Source organism: Hyla sarda, chromosome 6, assembly GCF_029499605.1.
Source record: "Hyla sarda isolate aHylSar1 chromosome 6, aHylSar1.hap1, whole genome shotgun sequence".
Taxonomy (NCBI): Eukaryota; Metazoa; Chordata; class Amphibia; order Anura; family Hylidae; genus Hyla; species Hyla sarda.
Window position 1 is genome coordinate 53800710 of NC_079194.1, and position 10236 is coordinate 53810945.

Here is a 10236-nt window from a genome sequence, read left to right on the forward strand (position 1 = left end):
TTAGGAAGGTCCTATACAGTTTAAACATCCTATTAACCTTTGCACATAGCTTGTATTCACTGTACAATACCTAAAGTACACATACATAATTAATGTACAATAGAAATCATAATAATGACCTAGGGGGACCCTGCAGGAGAGCCCTGTGGACTTGAGGGACTCTACCTGAGGGGACTTTAGGAACCGTACAGAACCATGTTCTGTACGGGACACGAAATACTGATGACATGAGAGCCCGTTCCCACGTGAGCACTGCAATAGCAGAGTGCAAGCCCAGCTCCCTCCCCATCACTCCTCACGTCTTAGTGATCTAGAGCCTATGCCCACGTAACTGCTACCTGCTACGCTATTCTAGCAGAATGCTCACGTGGGCTATATTTAAAGGGGTACTCCCCATGAAAATATTTTTTGTTTTAAATCAGCTGGTGCCAGACAGATTTGTAAATTACTTCTATTTAAAAATCTTAATCCTTCCAGTACTTATCAGCTGCTGTATGCTCCAGAGGAAGCGCTTTTCTTTTTGAAGTTCCTTTCTGTCTGACCACAGTGCTCTCTGCTGACACCTCTGTCCATTTTAGGAACTGTCAAGAGTAGGAGCAAATCCCCATAGCAAACCTCTCCTGCTCTGGACAGTTCCTGACATGCACAGAGGTGTCAGCAGAGAGCACTGTGGTCAGACAGAAAGGAAATTCAAAAAGAAAAGAACTTCCTCTGGAACATACAGCAGCTGAAAAGTACTGGAAGGGTTGAGATTTGTAAATAAAAGTGATTTACAAATATGTTTAACTTTCTGGCACCAGCTGATTAAAAAAAATGTTTTCCAGGGGAGTACCCCTTTAGGGGTCTGTGTGAATCCCTGATTCCTGTCCTACTTCAATACCTGCACCACCTATGTTAGAGTACTCCTCCCTTCCTGTGGTGCCTGGCCTGATTAATATTGTGTGTCCACATAATAAAGGTGCCTGTCTGCTGTTCCTGTAATCCTGTGTTTAACCTAAGCCTATTTTCTGACTCTGCCTGATCATGTTGTACCTTGCTAATCTCCTGTGCCTGTTTTGGACTTTTGACCTCGCCTGTGCTCTCATCAAGCCTGGACCACCTGGCTGCACCTGAGCTTCTTAGCTCTTCTGTTCTACCAACTTAGCTTTGCTATAACACCTACTCAGCTCTGCAACATTGTACTCTGCTTTGCTGTGCTACTACCACCTACAGAGTCAGTGAGCCCCTTCTGCCTGTGTCCCCCGTGCTTGGCTCCAGGGCATTCTGGCCTGTCTTTCTAGCTGCCAGCTAGCCAGGACCACTCTAGCTGGAAGTGACCTGGTATCTCCCCTACAGCTGAAGTCCAGCTTCTGCATCCTAGTGTGGGATAAAGGGTGAAAACCAGGGGAATACTTAGACTCCGCTCCCAAGTTTGGACCAAAGCCAAATCGATAAGTAGCACAACAGGCAGAGTTCCATGCGTAAGCGCTTTTCTAATTAATAGGACTCGTGTACGAAACTTGCTTGGTGGTTGCCTCGGCAACTGTACTGCAACTGTAGAATGGGCGGGAGAGCAACGCTGGTGTTACGCTTTAATAAATGCCAGGCAGTTAGTGCAAATTTCAAACTTACCTATTATACTTGACTACCAGGAGTAGAAAAGTATTTTACAAAGAAAATTACCTTTGCAAATGCATTAGGACTGGACTCAGAATGAGGTACAGAATAATATTTGCTGTGCTTGTGGAAAGATGGGTCATGGGACATATATAAAGTAAGGGGGAAAAAAAGTAAGAATAAGTAAGGATGAAAAAGTAAGGGCCAAAACACACAATGCATTTACGCTGTAGTTGGCTGTAGGCCTTAGCACTTCTGAAATGCTACAGTTAACCGGCATTTGTTTCAGTATTTACATTACAGCATATCTGTCATATCACAGGGAAAAAATGAATGCTTATATACTGTATGTTACTCACTAGGTCATGCAGATGCTTTACATGTCTTTTTTACATGTTTAGCTTCTGTATTTAGCTTACACATCCCTCTGTTCTGCTGCTCCCTCATTCTGACATCCACTGCTCAGGAAGAGGCGTGTCCATGGCATGCACTGATCCTGACCTCACTCGCCATGCATTCACTTCCTCCCTGAGTCTGCTGTGCTGGGTCTCTTCATCCAATCACTGCGGGCTGCTCCGCAACCCCCTCCTCTTACTGCAGTCTGATAGGACAGGAGTGAGCACAGAGGAGTGCTTGTCCCGCTCTCACTTCCTGGAATTATTCTCAGCCTGTGCTTCAGCTGGGACAAACATAATGCTGCAGCCAGACAGGATTATGTTCTGGATGGTATGGGGACCCCTAGTGGTCTATTTTTATAACCCATAATTTCTATTTAAAAAAAAAAAAAAAAAGAGAGAGAAAAATGTCCATATAAATATAAAGTATATTAGAAAGGTTAATGTTTTGCTAAGATGTACAACATAAACACATATATATATTTATATATATATATATATATATATATATATATATATAGATATATATATATATAATGACAGTGCCCATTTAAAAAATCACAGGTTAATAGCAGCATTTCAGACATATTTATTGCATACAAGCAACTGCAATACAAGCGCATTGTGTTTTAATACCCTAAATTTTATGGCTGCAGGAGAGACTGATTTAGATATATATATATATGTATATTTTCACCGAAGGCTGGGACTTTACCTGTTAAGATTGATGACACTTAATATTAACTATTCCAGAGCTAGTTGCAGTGTTATGGACCTGGACTCTTGGGACATTCTAAAAAGTAAAATAATAATAATAATAATAATATATATACATATATATATATATATATATATATATATATATATATGTATATATATATATATGTGTATATATATTTAGATATAAAAATTGTAAATTGTGTATAATCATCAGACAGATTTACACATATCGCTCCAGTCCTCAACAGCAACTTAAAGAAATGCTACACCATTGACCAAACACAAAGGACTGGGTCCCCCTTGTGGACAGAATCGGTATTGATAGGAAAGCCTCCTTTCAGCCTCCGGGCATGCTGGGAGTTGTAGTTTTGCAACAGCTGGAGATGCACTGTTTGGAATACACTGTACAAAAGGTTGGATCTAACATACACATTCATTTGCTGTCTCATTCTATAGATTTACATTTATTGACTGTTTTTCTGGGTTTAGAATGTTGATTTTTATTTACGAATATAGTTATTTATTTATTTATTGTAAATAGACTGAGGATACCTGTGTAGCCTGCAAACTATCAGAACTTGATGTTATTAAATCACTAGAGGGACCTTCTTCGCGGTTGTCTCCTTAAGGCCATGTTCACACCTCAGAATTTCTGTGCGGAGCAGCGGAGTCCCGTTGAATTCAATGGGATTCTGCTGCACTGTGCACACGGCAGAATTTCCGTGCCAGATCTTCCGAGGTGGGACACTATTTCGCCTGGCGTGGGACGGAGTTATGACTGATGACTGACGATGTCCAAAAATGGACGCCGTACACCTGCCAGCTGGTGAACATTCTGGGAACCATGAACTGGCGATCATCCTGCTTTCCATCATCATTCAACAGAATGGAGTTTTAAAGGCTTTAAACAGTTCTTAAAGGGGTACTCCAGTGGAAAACATTTTTTTTTTATCAACTGGTGCCAGAAAGTTAAGCATATTTGTAAATGACTTCTATTAAAAAACCTTTACCCTTCCAGTACTTTTTAGCAGCTGTATGCTACAGAGGAAATTCTTCTCTTTTATCTTGTCCACAGTGCTCTCTGCTGACAGCTCTCTGCAGCATAGATTTGCCATGGGGATTTTCTCCTGCTCTGGACAGCTCCTGATACGTGGCATTGTGGACAAGACAAAAAAGAAATTCAGAAAGAGAAGAATTTCCTCTGTAGCAAACAGCTGCTAAAAAGTACTGGAAGGGTAAAGATTTTTTAATAGAAGTCATTTACAAATATGTTTAACTTTCTGGCACCAGTTGATAAAAAAAAAAAATGTTTTCCACCAGAGTACCCCTTTAAGGCTGTTACCAATGGGGACTGGTTGCTACTGGCTCCTGATAGGTGACGTGCTGAGTTATAGTACTAACTTCGGATGAGCTGCAGTTTCCTATTGCATTAGGCAGATATGTCAACCAGTAGGCAAGCAGTTTCCCCTTTATCATGGCAGTTCTCCCCATTAGCAATGTAGCCCCCTTTCCTAGTAGGCAGATAGCTCATCTCAGTAGTCAGTCAGTTTTCCCCATTAGCTGGGTATTGAAGCTATTTAGTTTTCTGAAGCCCCAGCAGTGATAGACTGTTTGACCTCCCTATAGCCCTCACTGCAGAAGCGCTGCCATGAACTCTTACTGCCCCCCGCACTGATGTCTTCTCTCTTCCCTTACTATTTTCTCAGCTGGCAATAAATATTCTTTTCTCGACCACTCAGTCCCTTTTCCCTTCCCCCACAATAATTATTCTCTGCACCTGCCTGCCGGATAGTTAAATCATATTTTACCATTATGTTGGTCCGGCAGCAGAATGCTTTAAAGTCCCGGGCAATCTCCCCAGAAGGTAACTCGATAAGGAGATGCACCGGAAGTCCTATAGATTTGCATGGGACTTCTGGTACATCTCCTGATTGCATTACTCTCAGGCTCAATTACTCTTGGGCAGTATGCATAGCACCCAGAATTTCCAAAGCAGTGATAGACTACTTGTCCTCCCTACACTCCACACTGCAGGAGCCCTCTCATGCCCTCTCACTGCCCATACACTAATGTTGTCTCTCCCTCCTCACTCTTCTCTCAGCCCGCAATAAATCTTTTTACCATGCCCACCCCATCCCCTTTCACTGCCCCTACAATAACTATTCTCTGCACCTGTCTGCCGGACAGTTAAATCATATTTTACTATGACGTTAGTCTGGCGGCAGAATGTTTAAAACTCCTTGGCAAATCTCCCCAGCCCGAGAATAACGTGATTAGGAGATGTACCGGAAGTTCTATAACCTTGCATGGAATTTCTGGTGTATCTCCTAATCGCGTTATTCTCGAGCTGTGGAGATTGCCTGGCAGTTTTAAACATCCTGCGAACCAATGTCATAATTAAGATGATTTAACTGTCCAAGCTCTGCTGTTTTACTCTTGGGATACAGAGATTGTTGTTATCGGGACATCCCTAAACTCTGCTATATTTTTATTTGACATATATGAAATATGTTATAGCCATTTGGAAATTATTCTGGAACAAACATATACACATATATTGTATACTGTACACACACAATTGTTTACCTCTCACAGTTTTTGCAGCAAGAATCTGTTTAACTTTGTAGACGTCAGATGAGCCAGAGACAGGTGTTGGGACAGGATTCTTCTGAGAAAACCGGTTTATGACAAGAGGCTTGAGGAGAGAGACATGGAAGGAATTGGGAATACGTAACGTAGCAGGTAGACGGAGTTTGTAGGAGACAGGATTGATCTTTTGTAGAATCTGGAAGGGACTAAGGTAGCAGGGACCGAGCTTGCAACAGGGGATCTTGAAGCGGATGTATTTGGATGAAAGCCACACCATGTCACCAGGAGAGAAGGACGGAGGAGGTCTTCTACTTTTATCTGCTTGCACCTTCATGCGTGAAGAAGCTAGGGACAACGACTGTTGGGTCTGTTGCCAGATGGTGGAGAAGTCACGGACCAGCTCATCAACAGCAGGCACACCGGAGGAGACTGGGTGAGGAAAAGGAAGACGAAGATGGTGTCCGTAGACAACAAAAAAGGGAGACAACCTCGTGGACTCGGAATCCTTAAGATTATATGAGAATTCAGCCCAGGGAAGAAGGTCGACCCAATCATCTTGGCGAGCTGAAACAAAATGCTGAAGATAAGTCTCAAGGATTTGATTAACCCTCTCCACCTGACCGTTGGACTGAGGGTGGTAGGACGAGGAGAAGTGCAGATTGATGTCCAGACGGTTACAAAGGGCTCGCCAGAACTTAGAGACAAACTGCACCCCTTGATCCGAAACTATATGCTGTGGAAGACCATGTAATCGAAAGACATGCAGCAAGAAATACTTTGCTAGCTGCAGAGCAGAAGGAAGACCTGGTAGAGGAATGAAATGAGCCATCTTGGAAAACCGATCTACCACGACCCATATGACAGTGTTATTATGAGAAGGTGGCAAATCGATGATGAAATCCATGGCGATATGGGACCAGGGAGTCTCTGGAATGGGTAAAGGCTGTAAGAGTCCTGCAGGTCTGTGCTGAGGAGTTTTGTCACGGGCACAAGTTACACAGGACCGAACAAAATCAGAAACATCATGTTCAAGATGGGGCCACCAGTGGTGCCGGGAAATAAGAAGTAGGGTCTTGCGTATTCCAGGATGTCCTGCAGTCAAGGAAGAATGACCCCATTTCAGTACCTTGTGTCTCAATCTGGTGGGCACAAAAGATTTTCCCGGTGGAACTCGCTGAATCTCAGCAGGAGCGGCAGGAATCAAACAGTCAGGAGGAATAATATGCCTAGGCATGGAGTCCGAACCAATGACGTCAGAGGACCTGGAGAGAGCATCAGCCCCGATGTTCTTGTCTGCTGGACGTAAGTGAATGAAGAAGTTGAACCTGGAAAAGAACAGTGACCATCTTGCCTGGCGGGGGTTCAAACGCTGAGCAGACTGAAGGTATAGAAGATTCTTATGATTGGAGTAGATGTTGACCGGATGAGAAGAACCTTCCAGTAAATGTCGCCATTCCTCCAAGGCTAGTTTGATAGCAAGGAGTTCACAATCTCCAATGGAGTAATTCCTCTCAGCAGGAGAGAAAGTCTTGGAGAAGAACCCACAAGTTACACTCCAATAGATGAGGCATCAACCTCCAAAGCAAAGGGCCTCTCTGGATCAGGTCTTGTAAGCACGGGAGCAGACGCAAACGCAGACTTTAAACGGGAGAAGGCCTCTTCAGCCTCTCGAGGCCAAGATTTAAGATTAGATGCCTTTTTAGTGAGAGCCACAATAGGAGCAACCAAGGATGAAAAATGTGGGATAAACTGACGATAGTTAGAGAATCCCAGAAAGCATTGAATCGCACGTAGGCCCGATTCCAATCCAATCCTGTAGACAACTTATCTGGATCCATCTGCAGGCCCTGATGAGAGACAATGTAGCCAAGAAACGGAAGACTAGATTTCTCGAACAGGCATTTCTCCAGTTTGGCGTAGAGATGATTCTTCCGTAGTCGCTGAAGAACCAGACGAACATGAGTACGATGCTCCTCTAAGTTGGAAGAGAAGATCAGGATGTCATCTAGGTATACGACAACACAAATGTAGAGAAGATCACGGAAGATATCGTTGACGAACTCCTGGAAAACGGCTGTAACATTGCAGAGACCAAAAGGCATTACAAGATACTCAAAATGTCCGTCATGAGTATTGAAGGCCGTTTTCCATTCATCTCCCTTGCTGATACGAATGAGATTATACGCACCACGTAAGTCCAACTTGGAGAAGACCTTAGCACCATGTAGGCGGTCAAAAAGTTCTGAGATAAGAGGTAGAGGATAACGGTTCTTGACCGTGATTTTGTTAAGTCCCCTGTAGTCAATGCATGGACAGAGTGAGCCATCCTTCTTCCCTACAAAGAAGAAACCTGCTCCAGCAGGAGAAGAGGACTTACGGATAAAACCCTTTTGGAGATTCTCCTGGATATATTCAGCCATGGCTTTGGTCTCAGGAACTGAAAGAGGATATATCCTCCCACGAGGAGGAGTGGTACCAGGCAGAAGATCAATAGGGCATTCATAAGGACGATGTGGAGGCAGAGAATCAGCCTGTTTCTTGCAGAAGACATCCGAGAAATATTGGTAAGGTGGCGGCAGGCCAGGTAAAGGTGTAGGACTAGAAACAACTTTACGCAGAACAGGTTGGAGGAAAAATTTTTGACAGGATTGCCCCAGCTAATTATTACTCCAGTTCTCCAATCCAGTTGCAGGGAATGGCTTTGCAGCCAAGTAAGACCAAGAAGAATCTCAGAAGTACAGTGTGGCAGAACATAGAATTCAATCTTTTCTTTATGCGATACTTCCACTTGCATGACAAGAGATTCAGTACGGAAGTGAACCTTACAGTCCAGATTTTGTCCATTAACAGAGGAGATGAACAAGGGCTTGGCAAGTTGAGTAAGAGGAAGATGATACTTGTGGACTAAAGCAGCATCAATAAAGTCACCTGCTGATCCAAAATCCAAAAATGCTGTAGCGCTGAAGGAAGACTTGGCTGAGGCGAAGACTTGTACAGGAATAGTTAAGCGTGGAGAGGTAGTATTCACACCCAGGGACGCCTCTCCCACATACCCTAGGTGCGGGCGAACTGTACAGTCCTTGAGAAAATGCTCCGGGCTAGCACAATACAAACACAAATTCTCATTGCGTCGTCGTGACCTCTCGTGTTGTGTCAGATGAGAACGATCTCCTTGGATAACCTCTTTGGCAAGAGGCGCAAGAGATAGAAGAGGTGGACGTTGGCACACAGGTGTCAGGCGGGCAGATTCCCTCTGGAGTGTGTCCCGCGATGCGAGTCCCAGCCCCGTCGGCAGCAGAAGGTAAGGGGACCATGCGTTCACGGCCAGCGTGTGAGTCTGGAGCGCATAGTGTAACAATATATATAGCTTTAATATATATAAAACTTGACTTATGTGTATACAATATTTGTGTATATGTTTGTTCAAGAACAATTTCCAAATGGCTAAGAGATATTTCATATATGTCAAATAAAAATTTTGGGTTGTCCCGATACCAACAATCTCCACAGCCCGAGAGTAAAACAGCAGAGCTTGGACAGCAACGGCTGTTATCTGGGCTTGGCACAACGGACAACAACGGGTTCTGATGGATCCCATTATAGTCAATGGGGTCCGTCGGGCGCCATTATTTTGTCGTGGGAAAAAAGATGGCGCTTGCAGTTTTTTTCTCTCACTTTTCTCCCCGGGTTCCCCGACAGCCGTCACACTGCCATGTCATAACGGCAGTGTGAAAGTAGCCTTAAGCTCCTACTTTTCCTAAACGTAAGGATCGGTCTCTCTAATCTTGCAATTTAACATGCAGAGAGAAGCAAAAGCGATCTGCGCCTCCAGTAGGGACCTCTCGAGGGTACTCTCACTTCCTGTCTTCATTATAGCTGAATTTATTTGCCTTTTTTTAAAAGATTTTTTAGAGTGATTTTGTTTCCTGACCTTGACAAGGTCTTGGAGTAACAATTTCTTAGGTTAAACCCTATTTTTCAGCCGTTCAAAAAGCTCCAAAGATTGCTGAAATAAGGTGTTGTTATTGCTGGTAATTCCTTTTAATCTTAAGAACTAGCTATAGGGGATTACCTTTTTTGTATGTTCAGGGTGGTAGCTTCCATAATGTAAAAGAGTATAAGAGGCTACCCGGTCATGCTGGGAGTTGTAGTTGGAGGCTGGAGGCACCCTGGTTGGAAATCACTACACAGCAATAATAAATAATAATCAAGACAATAAACTGTATACAAATGTGCCTCTTTCTCTAAACGAATTCCATCTATAATTATGAGAACAAGCACAATAAATACCGCCGTGCCTTCTCCTCTCTGTACTTACCCGGCCTCCCTTCCTTTATTCCCTTTACCCCATTCCTGATTTACACACCACAATAAAAGACACAGCCATAGGAGAGAAGGTCAATTTTTATTTTAATACCACATTTTAGTAAACACCATTAATCACCGTTCAGGATAAAACATTTTCTCCTTTTATTTTGCTCTTTTTTTTTTTTTACTTTTAATACATTTTACTAGGCTGTTTCCATGGAAATAGAATGCTATGATACAAATGAGGATTAATGATCAGCTAATGGCTTATCAAGAGAAATATAGTATAGCTGGCAATAAGTCCACACACAATGCATTCTTCTTGTTTCTCTACCTAAGTTAACAAATACTTTTCTAAGATGCACTTGTTGAGGGGGGGTACATTTTTACATCCAACTGTTAGAACAAGCAGGGAGAAAAGTGCAAGTGACCAATATAATCCCATAGACTTACATTTGACTTTGTCTTGCTTAGGTTAAAGGAGTAGTCAGATGCTCACAATAAAAAATAAACTAATCCCTAAATGTAGCCACTGATTATACCTTTTGATAGAGCCCCCAATCGCGTGATTTGGTCCAGCCGTTCGCTTGCAACGCCGCTCTGAAGTTCCCGGTACTTCCGGGTTCTG